At 41.4% G+C, this 18,849-nt stretch overlaps 1 non-coding gene across 1 annotated transcript; it reads right to left on the bottom strand.

The window, feature by feature from the left end:
- Positions 1–6,762: 6,762 nt before the first annotated feature.
- Positions 6,763–6,869, bottom strand: LOC141625357 (small nucleolar RNA R71). The gene has a single exon (XR_012535142.1). It is a non-coding gene; the product is annotated as a small nucleolar RNA R71 (small nucleolar RNA).
- Between the last annotated feature and the right edge of the window lie 11,980 nt (positions 6,870–18,849).

Raw genomic sequence — 18,849 nt, 5'->3', positions numbered from 1 at the left:
GAGTTTGGTAGTAGGTTAGGTCTTTCTTCCCAGGGTGAGAAGGACCCTCCTAGGAAGGTCCTGCGTATTATTTGGAGGACTTTGGCACAGACAGCCTTTGAGGAGCGCAGACTCGCTCATGTCCACCTTCCCCCAGCCCGTTACTTTTTGCGTCTCATTGGTGGTACGATTTCCGGCCGTAAAGAGCCCAACAACATTAATAATGTTGTGTTTTCTATTCTTGGGGGCTATCTGAACATTGATAGCGAGGGCCCCTTTGTTCTAAACATTGCCTATTTGACTACTCATTATTTTAACACTATTGGGAAGAAGAAGTCGGGCACCATTGTCTGCGGTGGCATAGCCACCTTTCTTGCCCATTCTATCTTCCCTAGAGCTGATCAAGTGCGGGTCGGCCCGTTCGGCCCAGCCCGTTCAGGCCGCTAAAATAGCGGGCTTGGACAAGATAAATAAAAAATTAAACGGGTAACGGACGAGAAAACTAGGCCCGCTAGAATAAATGGACGGGCTTGGACTAAACAAAATTGCCCATGGGCGGCCCGCTATTAAAAGTATCCTCATAAAAGTCCTCAAAAACCCACAATCCTCCGACGTTCTCTGCTCATTTCATTTACAATTTGTACACTCTAAACCAATTAGGTAGCGCAAATGAATACTTATGTCTTACGTATAAGTGGAAGATTGTCGGTATTTACACTTGTCGTATAAAAATTCTTCGAGAATGGACATGCTAACGGGATTGTCGTATAAAGATAGTAGCTTTTAAGTATTTATTACACGGGAGGGTATGTAACCGCTAACAATGCCGCACAAAGACCAAGGCAAAAATGAACTTTTAATGTTTGTAGAACATTGTCAAACTTGTGTTTTTTCCAAAATCTAGTAAACATATCATTTGAAAATTAATACACTTTCTTAAGGGTAAGCTTTTAAAGACAATTGTTAAGTTTTAGTGGGATGTAGGGATAACAAACTCGTGTTTTAATAGAAACACTAATTTCTGTATTTAATTTTAGTCAGGCCCACGGGCCGGCCCGCTCTTTTGAAGTGGGCGGGTACGGACAGTGGAAAGTGGCCCGCTTAGCGGGCTCGGGCTATAAAATAAGGCCCGCCGGACACTTTTTTAGTAGCTGGACCCGATCCATGTCCAACCCAAGCCCGCTTTTGATCAGCTCTAATCTTCCCTGACTTCCCTCATGACTTAGCACATCTAGACACAGATAGGTACCTAGACCTTTCTACTATGTTGTCTATGTATTGGCTAGCTTCTGACCAGCGGACTTGGAAGATTTGTGGTTCCTTGTTCGAGACCTTACCTTGCACCACCCTATCCCGTCTTGTCTCTTTACCTACTGTTAGGGGTATGATACCACCACCTTTGCCCTTCTACCACCTGCCACTTGCTCCACCTCCTACTATTTCCGCTTCTAAGAAGCGGAAGAGACCTGAGACCGGAGAGGGATCCAGACCGTCTATGGCTGGCCAGACTTCCACGGCCACGCCTACACCGATCCCTATTCCCACTCCTGACCCTACACAGCCGGTCTACCCGGCTAATTTTGTTCCTCCTCTACCTTTTGAGGCGTCCGAGGTCATTGAGCAAGGGCGCCGTGACAGTTTGCTTCTCGAGCTTCTTACCAGGCAGGCTCGTATGGAGCGGGACATTGCACTTGCTTTGTTCCCTCTATACGAGTATCACATGAGACGAGGACGCCCCGTTCCTGAGGGCTGGCCACACCCTTCTTTCTACGGGTACCCGGCGGAGGGGTACCCACAGCCAGCTAGCGAGGCAGACACTGCTGAGGAGGAGGAGAGAGCCCGAGCTGAGGAGGGGAGGAGGAGGAGAGAGCAGGAGCAAGATCCTGACTTCGTGGTGGTAGAGGAGGAGGAGGAGGAGGGAGACGAGTAGCTGCTGGTGTACTCACTTCCCTAGTTTTTGGGGAAGTTCGTCATTTTGTATGTATTTCTTGCTCTTTTCTTCATTTTTCGTCTCCTTATTTATTTATTGTTTTTCATTCATTTATTGGTTGTATATATCCCTTTCCCATTATATATCTGCTGGTGTATGCTAGAGGACAACGAAGGTGTTGTCCGTTTTGGTTTGGGGAGGGTATTGCATCCTTTGAGTCTGCATTTTTGCATTCACGTTTACTTTTCTGCTTGCATTTGTATTTATTTCAAAATTCATCAAAAAATCCAAAAAAAATTAGAAAAATTTAAAAAAATTTAAAAAAATATTCACGTTTCATTTTGCATATGGGTTGAGTCGGAACGGTAGATTTTCATGATGAAATTGCACTTTAACTTGTCATATCACTTAAGCCTTGCATCTAATTGGTAGTTATTAGTTTAGTCATGCGCATATCTACGAGTTAATGTCAAAAATATAGCTGACTGTGAAGACTTAACCTGATAAATTGGCAACCTACTTTACAATTTCTGAGTTATTAGAGCCTTATAACTGGTGTCATTCATGACCAGTTCATGTAGGAATTGAGAGTAGTACTCCTTGCATAACATGTTCATCACTTTTGCACATTTATGAGATTCGATTGCTTGTCGCTTGCGTACATTCGGGTTTGTGGTCGGTGTCACATGCAGGGAGGTGCTTACAATTTTCCCCTTTCTTTCATTTTCACCCATTTAGCTCAACATTAGCCAAAAATAGCCTTTTGACCCATTAGCTACACCCAAATTAAGCCTGTCTGTCAAGCTAATTTAGTGTAATTTTTGTGCTATACTTTTATTGCTGCTAGTTGGTTTGTTCTCATTTATATGGAGTTGGTAGAAAAGGAAGAAACATGGGCAGGAAAATGAGAAAAGCATGGAAAATGATGAAAAATACAAAAAAAATAATGAAAAAACGTGAACAGAAAAAAAGAAGAAAAAAAGAAAAAAAAAAAAAGAATTTGAAATAGAAATTAGACCGTATTAAAAAGGGAAGTTTGTGACGGTCTACTCCTCCATTCTTATTTATATCTTTTTGAGGAGATTGTGTATTGAGTAGTGAGTTTTGTGACAATGAAGGGCACTTGTGTTTGATCTTCAGACAGCTGAGAATTGGATGGTCGTGAATGGTCCTGTTTAGGTGCTAGCTTGACGCTTTACCTCCACATTTCCATAATCTGTTTTGCCTTTTCTTACCTGTAACCTCACTCTCCCATATCTTTTGTAAGCCCTCGGCTGTGACGGACATTGTTCGTTGGAATGTATGTATGGTACTTGAATCGTCTATCATTTTTGTTGCATGCATGTTATGTGGGTCGCAGTTTAGGTGAGTGACTGTTTTCTCTTTCTCTCTTACACATATATTCAGCCTTTGCTTCATGAGAGAAGAGTGACCCGCGAGAGTCCGATTTTGATGGTCTTGCAAGGTCGATAGGTCAGCTTATTTATAGACATCATACAACTCGTTTACGTATTGACTGTTGTAGCTGTAACTGTTAATTTTTTATTACATTAAATTGGTTTAAGTGGACAACTTATAGCTAACTCTGAGTTTTCATATCCGTTCCATTAGTTTTCATTTAGTTTACTCAAGGACGAGTAAAGGTTTGGTTTGGGGAGATTTGATACGTGCAATTTATTTAGACTTTTTAGCCTCTTATTGCACGCATTTCTATGCCCTTTTGTATCGCTTTGTGTTGTAAAATGCTCCGTATTGGCTACTTTGGTTTGTTTTGTCTTAATTGCAGAAATGGACCCGAAAGTAGTGGAATCGTCCCTTATTCGTCCCATTTAGCCTGCATTGTAAGGAGACGGAGATCTTAGAGTAGAGTCGTACCTCGGAATGCGTAAAGGGAGGTCAATGGAAGCTGCCAAGACGAGTTGAAGGCCGTTCTCAGTGGAAAGCATTCGATCGAGATGTTCTGGAGTTCGATCGAGTGGTTTGGCAGAAACTGAAGGTCGATGGAGTGCTTATTATGCTCGATCGAAATAAGCTTTTATGGAGCTACTCGATCGAGAGCCTAAAGTGCTCGATCGAGAAGATTTGTTGGAGAAGACCTCGATCGAGTAGTCTAAAAGTACTCGATCGAGTGGATTGCTATGTTACACGGGTTTTAGTAATCCGTGATAGATTTATTTTTGTTAATTTTCGTTCCCCTATATAAAGGAGTCGTAATTAGGTCATTAGATATCTTTTATACTCTTAATCACTTATAAACTTTGCTTAATTACGTTCTTTGCTCTCTTATGACTGCTGAAACTTGTAATTTTTCCTCTAAGCTGATTGGTACGTTGTGGAGGAAAGTAGCTTTTATAAAAGGCAAGGGCAAGAGTGTCCCAGTTGGTGAAACCGGCTGCAGTACGATCAAGATCACTGAGCCACTCATGGGCTCCGTCGGTCAGAGAAAAAGGAAACAGAACTTCCTTAATCTTGTCCTGGGTCACTTCCTTAGTGGCAGGAATGGTAGGGCAATAGTCAGTAAACACCTCCATCTGTTTACGCGGATCTTCACCCGCCACACCCCGAAATAGACTCCGTTTGACAGATTAATATAGGACGGCCGGATGTCAAAAGTATTACCATCCTCGGTCGCAAGCTTGAAACCTTTAGGGATCGAGGTAGCTGTGGGCTCTGAGTGACTCGCAATATTAGGCATCTTTACTGGCTTGATAGCAGAAATAGAGTTGTCTTCTTCACAAGACGGATCTTCTGCAAACAGAAAATGTTGTAGCTCGGGTTCAAAAGTACTCAAGTCTTCCTTTTGAATCTTCCTTTGCAGTCTTAGTCTATGCCGAAAAGATCTCTCTGGCTCAGGATCAGCAGAAACTAATTCTGACCTCTTTGACCTGGGCATACACAACACTTAAGGAAATAAGTGAGAACTGTCTCAAGGAATTTTTAATTCCTTGAGACGGAAAGAAATAAACGAAACAACACAGACAGACAACGCTATTGCCTCCCTGGCAACGGCGCCAAAATTTGATACGGTCGTTATGTACCAAAAATAAATACCTAAATATAACTTAACAGAAGCTAGTGATAAATAGGGTCGATCTCCACAGGGAGGCAAGGTATCTATCTGAAAGTCCATTTATCTAAGTCACAAATGGGGGGGTTTTAAATTGGTTTTCTAAACTACTAAGGATCAAAGGTCAAGAGAGATAAAGCAAGAGCAATAAAGTGAGAAATTGAGATATAAGTGATCAGATAAAAGAGGTATGTCAGGATTTCGGTTCACCGTGGCAGTTTATCGACTCAGTGCAAATAGCCTAGACAATCTACTGTGAGAAAGGCAAGGGAAAGGTCCTTCCGGTCCGCTATCCACCCTAGATTTCCACTAACTTAACTTTCATCCTCATTAGGGTAGTCTACTGTTCATAGCAGGTCTGTTTATTCCAATCTTCCGATCCAGGAACAAAGTTAACCAAATTAATCTTATTTATAAGCATGCACTCAACTAAATGGGTTACAGTTATATTGCTACGGTGACACATTCTCACATGTAATTCATCTAGCTTATTTATTATATCGTCACATCGCTACCATGGATCCCCTAATCCTAATATAGGGAAATTAGCTACTCATATTCTTAGGGCAGTCAACAATAACAACAAAGAGCATGCTAATAAGAGACATAATAAAGAGATGATAATAAAGCATAAACAAGAATAAAGGAACAATTAATGAGAGCAAACAAGATTTAGATTAAAGGGAAAAGAATGATTACAATCCAAATCCGAGAGAAAAGAGGCAGAAACGTTTCAGCACTCACAAGAGAGCAAAGAACGTAATTAAGCAAAGTTTAGAATTGATTAAGAGTATAAAAGATATCTAATGACCTAATTACGACTCCTTTATATAGGGGAACGAAAATTAACAAAAATAAATCTATCACAGATTACTAAAACCCATGTAACATAGCAATCAACTCGATCGAGTACTTTCAGACTGCTCGATCGAGGTCTTCTCCAACAAATCTTCTCGATCGAGCACTTTAGGCTCTCGATCGAGTAGCTCCATAAAATCTCATTTCGATCGAGCATAATAAGCACTCGATCGACCTTCAGTTTCTGCCAAACCTCTCGATCGAACTCCAGAACATCTTGATCGAGCGCTTTCCACTGAGAACGGCCTTCAACTCGTCTTGGCAGCTTCCATTAACCTCCCTTCACGCATTCCGAGGTACGACTCTGCTCTAATATCTCTGTCTCCTTACAATACAGAGTAAATGGGACGAATAAGGGACGATTCCACTACTTTTGGGTCCATTTCTGCAATTAAGACAAAACAAACCAAAGTAGCCAATTCGGGGCATTTTGCAATACAAAGTGATAAAAAAAGGCATAGAAATGCGTGCAATAAGAGACTAAAAAGTCTATATAAATTGCACGTATCACAAGGCAAGGATAACCCATTTCCAAACCAACCTGAAAATCAACCAATCATGCCCAAGTTCTCATCACATTCCGTACCAACCGAGGAGGACTTACCTAATGGCACTCCAACACCCGCCCATCTAACCGGGAACTTTATAGCGAAACCGCTTCTATACAACTTGTTAAGAGAAGTCAATTCGGAGGAATACCCAGTGAAGATCCTCACCTTCACATGGAAACCTTTTGTGATTATTGTGAAGCTATTTCTCAAACAGGGTGACTCAAGACCAAATCCGATGAGTGCTGTTTCCTTTTTCCTTGATCGGAGCCGTGAAGCAATGGTTAAAGAGTCTAGATAAGACCACTCTTGGCATCGATTCATGGAAGAAACTAGCACTTGCCTTTTACAAGAAGTTCTACCCTCCCGAGAAAACCAACATGCTAAGGGCACAAATCACCGGGTTTAAGCAAAGAGATGAAGAGTCTCTATATGAGGCTTGGAAACAATTTAAAGCTACTTGTCGCTCTTGCCCTCATCATAGGCTAACCGAGTGGTTTTTGGTCCAAAAAATTTTGAACGGGTTGTATGAAGATTCAAGAAATGTGCTTAACATGAGTTCTAATGGAAGATTTACCGAAGTGGATGATAATCAAACTTGGGCCAAGATCGAAGAAATGGCTGTCTATAACTCTCAATATAGTAGGCCAAGAAAAGCCACTAAGGGAGGGAGACATGAAGTAAACTCCGTCACACAATTGAGTGCCGATTTGGATGCACAACTATGCTCTCATACCCAAGATGAATGAAGCGTCTAATTCATCTAAGCAACAAGTCAATGCAATGGCAATGACCCCTTCCTGTAAGTCCTAGACCCCTAATTAGACTCCTCTAATTAGTTACTAAATTACTTTTAATTTAGTGTATTAAAGATCTAGTTATATGCATGTAAATATAATGGCTTAAAATAAGTATAAAAGATTATAAGATAAAGAATACAACCTATTCTTCATCTTTTTTATGGCATGATCATCTTCTCCTAGCTTGATGATGATGATGTAGCACTCCTACCATCATAGTTCCCAAAGTAGAGAACCTCCTTCCTTAGTCCACCCAATAAGTACCCCAAAAATCCTATAAATATTAACTAGATATTTGTAAGATTAACCCTTAAATAATATGTGAATATTACTACAACTAGTAATATAAAATGTATATTATTTGTGTTGAATTTATTTGATCAATATCGATTTGATCAACTATTGATCAAAAATAAAGAAAAGATGAACAATCATCGTTTTTCTTTTTCACTTGAAGACCACGGCCAAAACCAACAAATTGTGAGGATTTTGGTCTAAAATTTATCATGCGTGAATTCTCACCAAATAATATATATATATATATATATATATATATATATATAGAGAGAGAGAGAGAGAGAGAGAGAGAGAGAGAGAGAAAAAAAGAGAGAGAGAGAGAGAGAGAGAGAGAGAGAGAGAGAGAGAGAGAGAGGGGTTCTCATGAGTCCCTCATATCATATGAGTCCCTAAGTCTTTATAGGAGGCCCTTTGGATGGAAGGGATGGAGGGATGAGATTACATCTCATTGAAGGGTTACAATTGCACCTCACTAATCTTTCTCCCTAATCCTGTATAACTTCTTCTAATTTTGTATAACTTCTTCCTCATTCTAATCTCCCTACCCACTTCCTCATTATTCATTCTTTCACACTTCTCTCATACACTCATTCTCTCTCATTTTCCTCTCATTCTCTCAAAAAAAAAAACCAAATGAACAAAAAAAAAACAACAACAACTTCTTCATCGACAACACCACCATAACAAACCACCCTTCCACCACCACTCACCACCACCATACCGTCCTCCCTCCTTTACTCACACAACCACGCGCCTCACCTCACCACCACGATCTTACTGTCGTCCCTGCCACAAGCTACCACCGTCCTCTACAACACCACCAAAACCAAAGCCGGCCAGCCCCTACTCCATCGACATCAACCACCACAACACCACCCAACCAACACGACCTCATTCTCCCTTCTTTAGCCGCCCCTCCTCCTTCCTCCTCGACACAACCACGCGCCTTACTGTAGATACCCGTATCCGTCGATATTGGAATTTATAGAGAACCCGATAAACACCCGATGATGATAGGACACATGTATTCTTTAGTTGTCATTGTCATTATTTGGGCTCATTTTACGATGTAGAATGAGCGTTGTCGACGAAGTATTTTATTAATTTAAATGATATTTAAATTAAATGTTTTTTAAAGTGAATTCATTTTATTGTTTTAATTTGAATTTATTTTCTTAAATTTATTTTATTGAAAATAAAATATATATTTGATTTGAAAAATCATTCTTTAGTTATTTGATTTGAAAAATAAATTTATATCGTTTATAAACCGTATTTGAAGAACTCGATTTTTTACGATGGTTTTATACGCGATTTTTGAGCTCGTTTTCTACTTGATTTGGGCTCGATTTTTGACGCACTTTCAGCCCAATTCCCTCTCCTCCAACCCGTGTTCAAATCCCAGCCAAAACCCACCACAAAACCCTGGCTTAGCCCTCCCAAATCACGTCCCAAACAGCCCAACACCACCTTCGCTGCTCTGTTTTGCAGCCCCAAATCCGACACCAAAACTGCCCCGTATTCGACTCCAATGCGACCCATATCTCACCTCCCACCTAGCCCACATATCAAGCTATAATTCCAAGCCCTTTCCCATGCAACCCACGTCCAAACTCCTTCACAAACCTCACGCAACAAGAAGCCCCCCTGTTTTCGTTCTCCAAACCCGAGCCCAATCAAACACTTCCAAACCCGCTCCAAACGGCTACCAAACCCGTGCCCATGACCACCCACCCACACCTGACTATCCTAAACATATTACCATGCCTTGCCCACCAAGAAACACCCCTCAAAAACCCTACCCGAGCTCATGAAAGCTGCTGGACAGCAGCAGCGAAACAAAGCAACCCGACTGCTTGTTGCTCTCTTTTACCCTACTTTAACTCCCTATAAATACCTCCCCTCTGCCATACTTTCATTCCTCTAAGTTCTCCATACATACTACCGTCACTAACCAATACTAATCTCTATAAAAAAACCCTAGTTGCCTCTCAAAACCCTCAACAAAACCGGGACATCCAAACTGAGAAACAGTTTGTGTCTCTCTCGAAATACCATTCGTTTCCCCTTCAAATCTCCATTAAAATTCGAGTTTCTTGATCCTAATTAACCATATAACATCCATCTACATCTTAGACAAATATTCACAAGCCAAATTGACCTTGAGAGTACACGAATCCCCTCGAAAAACAGAGTGTCATACACTCTGTTTTCGCGGCTTTTCCTGTCTGTCCAGTTCTGTTTGTGCTCGTTTTTCGTGCCCAATAACTCAGAAAGAGCGTGGTTTGTTTTAAGATCTTTTTTATACTCTCTTTCTTGTTTTCAAAACATCTTTTAAATCTAATTTTCACCGTGAAACGAGTGAGAAATTGCAGTTTGAAAGTTGCTGTCCAGATTTACAAAAAACGTGTTGTTGCTTTGTTCCTTCGTCGACGACGGCCTCTCGAGATAAAATATATGATCGATTACGACCCAAGACGGTGTCAATGATACTTGTAGGTTGAGGGTGCATCAAATCCTTCTCTTCTCCCTTTTATTTCGTTCTTTTTATGTTTGTTTTTTTCAGTTCGTTTTTACTTTGTTTATCGTTTTGTTTATCGTTTGATTTCGTTAACTATGAAACTAGTTAGTTTGAGTACGAGTTAAAGTACCACCATAAACACCCGCGTTGACTTGAGTCGGGAAAGAAATCCGCCACATCGGTCGGTCGTATCCCCCTTCTCATTTACATATCCTCGTGTTCAAGGTAGGACATTAATAAAACGAATTCTAACTTTGTTCCTCGCTTTTGACCCCTCGCTTGTTTCGTTCAATTCGACCTGCCCTAGGACCCTTCGCATGTTAGTTCGACCTCTAATTGTTAACATATGACTCATGTAGACGGCATTAGATCGTTTTAATTACCTAATTAGACATGTTAGGTGGCATCGACATAGCTTTTAAAATCGACTAACAATTCTATAAGCTAATTGGATGCATCTCTCTTTTCACTTGTTTTCTCGCTAGTATAAGAGTGCGTGATTAGCACCTTCTTATTAACACTCGACGATTTAATCTAACTAGCGAACTTGACCTAATTAGACCCTTTATTAGGCCGTGTAGAATGCATTCGCGCGATATCTTCTCAATCGATCAACGTCGTTTCTAACTTGTTTTCTAGCCCGTTTTCTAACTCGTTTCGCAATTATTTGATCTAACTAATGAACCTAACCTAGGAATTAGGGTGGCCGTGGCTTGGCCGTGAGGGTGGCCGTATCTTTTGTCTTTCTTGCTTCGTTTTTTTTATACCATTTGTTCTTTGTTGTTTCGTAGCTTGTAATTTATAGTTTGTTCATCGAGTTGTAATTTTCAAGTTTGTTTTACTTTTATCGAGTCAAAACTTCTTCAAAAACCTTAGTCTCATTTGGTTAGATGGTTGTGTTCCAATTCGTGTAAGAGCGTAGTAAATCGCATGTTGTTTAAAGCGACATGGCCCGATTTATGCTAATGCATGCTTTGGTGTGTGACCTAATGTCTAATTCGATAAGATTAAGCGAAAGCACGCATTACGAGGAGTGACCCAAGGCCGTGAGTTATGTAAACCGTGGGCCACCCCTTTGTGCACGTTTTCCTAGGCCGAATGGCCATGTGTCGTGTATGGTGTCGTATATAGCAATTGTATTTAGATCGAGTTGTATCTTTAATTTCTTGTTGTGTCGGCATGAAATGCCTGGGTTGTAATAGGGTAGATCCCAACGGCTCCCCCATTCCCATCAAGCCTTGTTTGCTTTGTTTTGTATGTTGTTAGATCAATCAACCCACATGCTAAATTACAACTTTGACAAAGTTAGTTTAGTTGCATCTAAATCGACATAGAAACCTCACATGCTAGGGTTTTAAAACGATGTTTGCATATCATATATCGTAATAGCTACGACCTTGTTTGAAATCCGATACTTGACTTAGTAGAGGCCGTTATTGACGGGCGGGGTTAGGTGTCCTTACGGGCTTCCTAACACGTACCCTCACCCCTTACTCAAGATCTATGGTTTGTGGATCCGTCTAAATACCATTGGATTACGAGAGTCATTCAAATCGAGTGATATAGGGTACAAGTCTTTATCTTTAATCACTCGTAGTCGTTTGGCTTTATGCTTTTCGATGAAAGGTGTAAAGTTGACTTGAACGGTTCCAAGTTCCCATAAAACTTGGTGGCGACTCTAATTTGTCTTAATTCGATTCGAAAGAACCTCGAGTCGATAATGCCTATTGTGGATCCCGCGGACACAGTTCCCGAGGGCCTTGTCCACAGTTTGGCGACTCCGCTGGGGAAAAGAGGACTAGTTACACTTTGTTTCTAAGGTCTTTTCCTCCGAGGTGAAACTTGAAAAGAAAGTATTGGAAAGTAAAACATTACTCGTTGTGATACGATTCATGCATAAACCCTTAAGGACTTTCCCGGGCCGTCCCAGCGCTTCTTTGTGACGCGTGGGGGGCGACGCCCCACTATGCCAGGTGCTTGCACATTGCTTGCTTCCGCTCCGCCTCGTCGTGGTTCTTGAGGGTGGGGATGCTCTTCTAGGTACTCTACCTAAAGGCCCTTGCTCTATTAGACCCAAAAAGGATGGAGGGCATAGACCTTCTTGTAGAAGACTTGCTGAGACTTAGAAATGTCTAGGAACATACATCCTTATAACATGAGAATGACAATGTGCAAGGTGAATTTCGCGAGTCTTTTCAAATTTTCCATATCGATTTCAAAACCGAACTTGTGAACAACTTACTTTCAAAATAGCATGGTTTTAAAAACGCGGAATGCTGCCCAAGTAGGACTAGATTTTTCGGCCCAAAATGAGCTTTAATAGCCGGCATGCCGCCCATTTTAAATCTCATTTTCAAATCGATCTCTCGTTTTTTTTTCAAATTCAATCTGAAATGTTTCTCGAACCTTAACCAAGCATGAAATGCGTCGAGTCGTGTCCGGGTCCTGGCCGTGTTTGGCTAGGCGTGTTTTGTTCTAAGTATCTAGAACACGACCCTGTTGGGTCACCCAAGCTCACCTCTTGGGATTCGAGTCATGTTGGTCGACCAATTGGTCTAGGATAGTCCACAGAAACGTCCAAGCTAGGCCATTTAGGGCGTTTCACTTAAACCTATGGGCTATGTTAGTCCAATCACGGGTTTAGTCACACTGAGTCCAGTTTAGAATCGAGCTATGACAGCTTGAGTCATGTCGTCTAGTCGAGTCTAAAATGAATCGAAGTCTAAATCCAACCGTGAGTCGAACCTTTTGGTTAGTCGGTCATAAGTCGAGTCTTTGTTTGAGTTAAGTTGGTGTCGTGTCCTCAAGTGTGCAGGGGCTCTTACATTTGAATATTGACTCGGTTCGGGGTTTTCTTGCAGAAAGGCCGCCAAAAACCCGACTTCAAGCAATGGAAGACGCCGTTAACAAACTCACTGAGGCCGTGAACCTCATGAGGGCCATAATGGATGTGATCGAATCCAAGCTGGGTGAAGATTCCTCTCCATCTACCCCACCTCTGACTGATCTGGAGAAACGGTTCAAGTTCATTGAAGACCGTCTGAAACTCTCCCAGGGGAAGAACATCCACTACGAAAATGCTAGGGCCTATGCCCCGGTTTAGGATAAGTTGCCTACGAACATGATACTCACTGATATCCCAAAGTTTAAGGGCACAGAAGATCCAGTCCACCATGTTAAGGCCTATAAGGGGTACTTAGCACTGAAGGGAGTGCCTGCTGACATGCTCTCTGAAATTTTCGCTCAATCTCTGGATGAACACCCGAAGACGTGGTTCTACAATCTTGACCTTAAGAACTTCCCCACTTTCGAAGATATTACGGTGGAGTTCTGCAAGCACTATGCTAATAATGTCGGGATTCAAACCAACATAAGAACATTGGAGGTGATGACACAGAAAGACAAAGAAGGCTTTACTGAATTCCTTGCAAGATGGCGCGCTGAAAGCGTGAAATTAGCCAAGAAGCCTGGCGAAGTTGAAATGGTAGATAAGTTCGTAAAGAATCTACGACCTATTTACCGCAATGCTCTGAAAAACCAGAATTTTGGCTCTTTCAAAGAATTGATAAGAATCGGGATAAAGGTAGAAGATGATGTCATAAGAGCAGAGGCTGAAAAGCCGAAAGGGTATCAAGGGGCCTCATCGTCTAAGGCCAAGGCCCCAGCAACGACCCATATTGATGAAGCCATCAATCTCTTAGAAGGGCAATCGAAGAAGTCGCAGCGCCAAACACCTAGGGCATTCACCGATATCGGATGCACTTATACATACGCTCTCCAAAGGCTCATAGCCCAAGGAAAGCTGAAGCCTATTGGTCCAACTCCGGACCCTCCCGCTGATCAACAAGGTAAATGGTATAAACCAAATGCCTATTGTGCCTTTCATCAAGGGAAAGGCCATGATACTGAAAGGTACTATCGACTGAAGCACGAAATCCAAGACATGATCGAGAATGGAACACTCCCGATCCCAACTGTTAAACCCAATAACATCACCAATACATTTGGCGATCACACTAACTTTGTTTTTGTCGAAGACAATGTCGATTATTCCCATCTTATCCGCCCATGTCACTTGAAAGGGGTGTTTATCGGGAAAATATTTGTGGATTGCTGTGAATTCTTGCCAAACCCGAAGAATGAAATTCAAGTCGGGAGTCTTGCTCTAGAATGTACTCCTCTCGTTAACGAAGTTAATAAAAGACAATTCGATTCACCAACCTTCATCACTGGCGTAGATCCTCAGAGGACTACCTCGGGATGGAGGCCGACCATCAAAGGGATCAAGGACAAGAGCCGAGCATCTAAGCTGACTGCTGAACAAGAGAAAGCTCAAGACCAGATTTGAAAATTATGAGTCAAGATCTGTTTTCTTATCTTAGTCGATTCGAGTCTAGGACTTTCTTTTCTTGAAGTTGAGTCGTTTGTTCCACGATGACCTAGGGTGTGTCCTAGGAATCGTTCCTTCGAGTCTGTTAAGCAATTGCCTTTCCAATAAAAAGTTGCAGTTTCGTTTCCAAATATGTCTTGTTTCCCATCCTCAATCATTCCGAAATATGATAAAATGCACAACACACTCAAAGGCATCCCTGGGGTGGAAATATGTCTCGTTTCAAAATGTAAGGTACACTAGGATCCTGTGTTTGATTCCTTTACCTATTCCATGTCTGGCGGTAGAAAACCTCCATCAAAACCAATGCTTAACACAAGCCTTTAGATGATTCTATGATGAACCCAGACTAGCTCCTGGTTTCCCTATCGATGATGGAAGGCAAGCCCATCCCCACAAAATCATCCCCTCTCGAAGAGAGAAGAAACCAACCCGTTCTAACAAGGAATTGTTCGTTCTGACCCAAATTAGTCGGCGAAGCCATATTTTCAAGGTGTATCCATTTGTGACTAGAAGAATGAGTAGAAGACCATTTTTTCAGAAAGAATGAAAAAATGAGAAAAGGGAAAAAAGGGCCGAAAGAAAAAAGAAAAAGAAGAAAAAAAAAAGAAAAAAAAAAGAAAAAAAAAGAAGAAGAAGAAAAGAAAAAGAAATGTCGAAAGGTTGATCGAAGTTCAAAGGCGAAGCCAAAATGGTCGGGTAGTGCCATCAGCAGTCATCCATACCCCTAAGTCCTTCCCTAGGCAGTTACGAGGGATTAGTTAGGGATTCTGAGAATCAGTCATCTTGTGTTAGTACATCCAAGCCTTTAGGGTCCGGACATGGAAATTTGAACCCACATCATTTCCAACCCATTTGCACTCGGGTTTCATCAAACCCGAGACACCATTTCCAACCACATCAGAAGCCATAGCCCTTAGCCTTAGCACCACAAAACGAACCTTCAGAATGATGGTTTACCTTGCGAACCTATTTTTACCAAGCTCCACATTTCAAAGAACCACAACCTTTTGTACCAACCCTAAACACGGGATTTAACGGTACTTTACAAGCTAGAATGGGATATGACATGATATCTTAGGTGAAACCTTCGAGTGTGTACACACAATAAAAATGCCATGTTTATGCACCATGATCGAACTACGTCGGATTTGATTTCGCTCCACGCGAATACGTAGGCAGTCCTTCTGTACAAGGGATTAAATCCACTCATCAACCAAGTTGTCATCTTGTCGGTTTCTTACGGGTCTTAACCAAGTCCAAATGAAGCCACCTTTGTTTGAGTCGGTCTTAGCACTCGATATAGGCTAGGATGAGGATATAGGTTCGGATGAATAGTATCGAGTCTCAGAATGAGCTTTATCTAATGGTTTAGGCAAAGATGCTGAGTCACATAGATGTGGGTTTGTGTTGGGAACAGAAAATATGAAAAACCCGCTGAAAAGAAAGAAGGCGTGGAAGAAAAAAATAGTAAAAGCCCGCTGAAAAGAAAGAAGGCGGTGGCAAGAAATGATGAAACTCGCTGAAAAGAAAGGAGGAGAAGAGTGACAGAATGTTCCCAACAAAAGTCATGTGTGATGTCTAAGTGTTCTCATAAAATCAGTCTGTGTTTAGTGTCTGGGCGAAGCCAACGTTGTTGCTCCATGAGTTTAATCCACCTTGTCAATGCCAAGTGATCTTGATTCCCATGTGCCCTTGGGACCACGCCCATGCCATACGATATCTCTGTCTCAAGTCCGACGACCTAGTGATTCCCATTTGCCATCTTTTGGTGCCAGAATGGCCAATTTACATTTTTACCCCCAACAAGTCCATAATTGAATTAAAACCCGTGCACACTTACAGTTTTATTTCCTTTTTTGTTTTACGGTAGCGGGCTACGCCCACGTTGTTTACGGGTCATATGGAGTGTCTAAGTCGTATTTCATGCTCACCCATCAAGGTTCGATTTCAAAAAATTTCAAAATTTCAAAATTCCAAAAACTTTTTGCGAATTATGGATAGATGATCCAAGTAGTGGAATCTTTTCGGGTCGATGACCCCAATCTTTCGAAATTCAAAATTTCAAATTCAATTTTTGAAGGGTCGATGGCCCAACATACCAAGTGATGTCAAATTTAAACTTCGGGTCGATGGCCCAATTATTCAAAATTTTCAAATTCAATTTTCGGGTCAATGACCCAATCTTTCAAATAATCCAATTTTAAGATCGATGATCCAAATGTGCTTATGTGATGATTATTGCTAGTACGTTTTTGTGTTTCAAATATAGCAGGATATGCTTCAACTGGGGGCTCTAAAGTCTTCGACTTTAGAGCCATTGCAAATCAGGGGCTCTGCCGTTGGCTTGAGACCATTATCGATGTAAAGGATGACATCCACCAAGAATTCAATTCAATACAAGAGTATGAAATGGAAGAATTTCGTAGCTGAAAGCAAATGATGAAAGCGGCGACAACCTCCTTGGAAAGTCCCGTCCCATTTTGGACAAACGCCAGCAGATGATAAACTTTGGGCATGTGTCAGCGGTTGCCGAACTACGACGCGGGTTTGATTCCATCAGAAACGGATACGTAGGCGCCTAAGGATAAGGCTCAATCCACCATATATGCAATTTATGGGTCGACGACCAATGATGACAATTTGACGCAACAGAAGCAAGAGTTAATCCCCGACGAAGTTTCGGTATGATCTCTTATTATGGTCAAGTAGCTTATATACGCAAGTCTAATGGACTATAAACGACCAGTAGAATCCTCAGGTCGAGAGGGACCTGGGGTATACTTTGACTTTCGCCTTGTCCAAGCCTTAGTCAAAGTGGGGGCTCTGTAGATACCCGTATCCGTCGATATTGGAATTTATAGAGAACCCGACAAACACCCGATGATGATAGGACACATGTATTCTTTAGTTGTCATTGTCATTATTTGGGCTCGTTTTACGATGTAGAATGAGCGTTGTCGATTTAAGTATTTTATTAATTTAAATGATATTTAAATTAAATGTTTTTTTAAAGTGAATTCATTTTATTGTTTTAATTTGAATTTATTTTCTTAAATTTATTTTATTGAAAATAAAATATATTTTTGATTTGAAAAATCATTCTTTAGTTATTTCATTTGAAAAATCAATTTATATCGTTTATAAACCGTATTTGAAGAACTCGATTTTTTACGATGGTTTTATACGCGATTTTTGAGCTCGTTTTCTACTTGATTTGGGCTCGATTTTCGACGCACTTTCGGCCCAATCCCCTCTCCTCCAACCCGTGTTCAAATCCCAGCCAAAACCCACCACAAAACCTTGGCTTAGCCCTCCCAAATCACGTCCCAAACAGCCCAACACCACCTTGTTTCTCTTTTTGCAGCCCCAAATCCGACACCAAACCGCCCGTATTCGACTCCAATGCGACCCATATCTCACCTCCCACCTAGCCCACATATCAAGCTATAATTCCAAGCCCTTTCCCATGCAACCCACGTCCAAACTCCTTCACAAACCTCACGCAACAAGCAGCCCCCTGTTTTCGTTCTCCAAACCCGAGCCCAATCAAACACTTCCAAACCCGCTCCAAACGGCTACCAAACCCGTGCCCATGACCACCCATCCACACCTGACTATCCTAAACATATTACCATGCCTTGCCCACCAAGAAACACCCCTCAAAAACCCTACACGAGCTCATGAAAGCTGCTGGACAGCAAAGAATAAACAAAGCACCCGACGCTTGTTGCTCTCTTTTACCCTACTTTAACTCCCTATAAATACCTCCCCTCTGCCATACTTTCATTCCTCTAAGTTCTCCATACATACTACCGTCACTAACCAACACTAATCTCCACAAACAAACCCTAGTTGCCTCTCAAAACCCTCGACAAAACCGGGACATCCAAACTGAGAAACAGTTTGTGTCTCTCTCGAAATACCATTCGTTTCCCCTTCAAATCTCCATTAAAATTCGAGTTTCTTGATCCTAATTAACCATATAACATCCATCTACATCTTAGACAAAGATTCACGAGCCAAATTGATTTTGAGAGTACACGAATCCCCTCGAAAAACAGAGTGTCATACACTCTGTTTTCGCGCTTTTCCCCGTCTGTCAGTTCTGTTTGTGCTCGTTTTTCGTGCCCAATAACTCAGAACGAGCGTGGTTTGTTTTAAGATCTTTATTATACTCTCTTTATAGTTTTCAAAACATCTTTTAAATCTAATTTTCACCGTGAAACGAGTGAGAAATTGCAGTTTGAAAGTTGCTGTCCAGATTTACAAAAAACGTGTTGTTGCTTTGTTCCTTCGTCGACGACGGCCTCTCGAGATAAAATCTACGATCGATTACGACCCAAGACGGTGACAAAGATACATGTAGGTTGAGGGTGCATCAAATCCTCCTCTTCTCCCTTTTCTTTCGTTCTTTTTATGTTTGTTTTTTTCAGTTCGTTTTTACTTTGTTTATCGT

Source organism: Silene latifolia, chromosome X (assembly GCF_048544455.1).
Source record: "Silene latifolia isolate original U9 population chromosome X, ASM4854445v1, whole genome shotgun sequence".
In the NCBI taxonomy this organism is placed as follows: Eukaryota; Viridiplantae; Streptophyta; class Magnoliopsida; order Caryophyllales; family Caryophyllaceae; genus Silene; species Silene latifolia.
The sequence above is the reverse complement of the archived record's forward strand: the minus strand, read 5'-3'. Positions and strand labels throughout refer to the sequence as shown.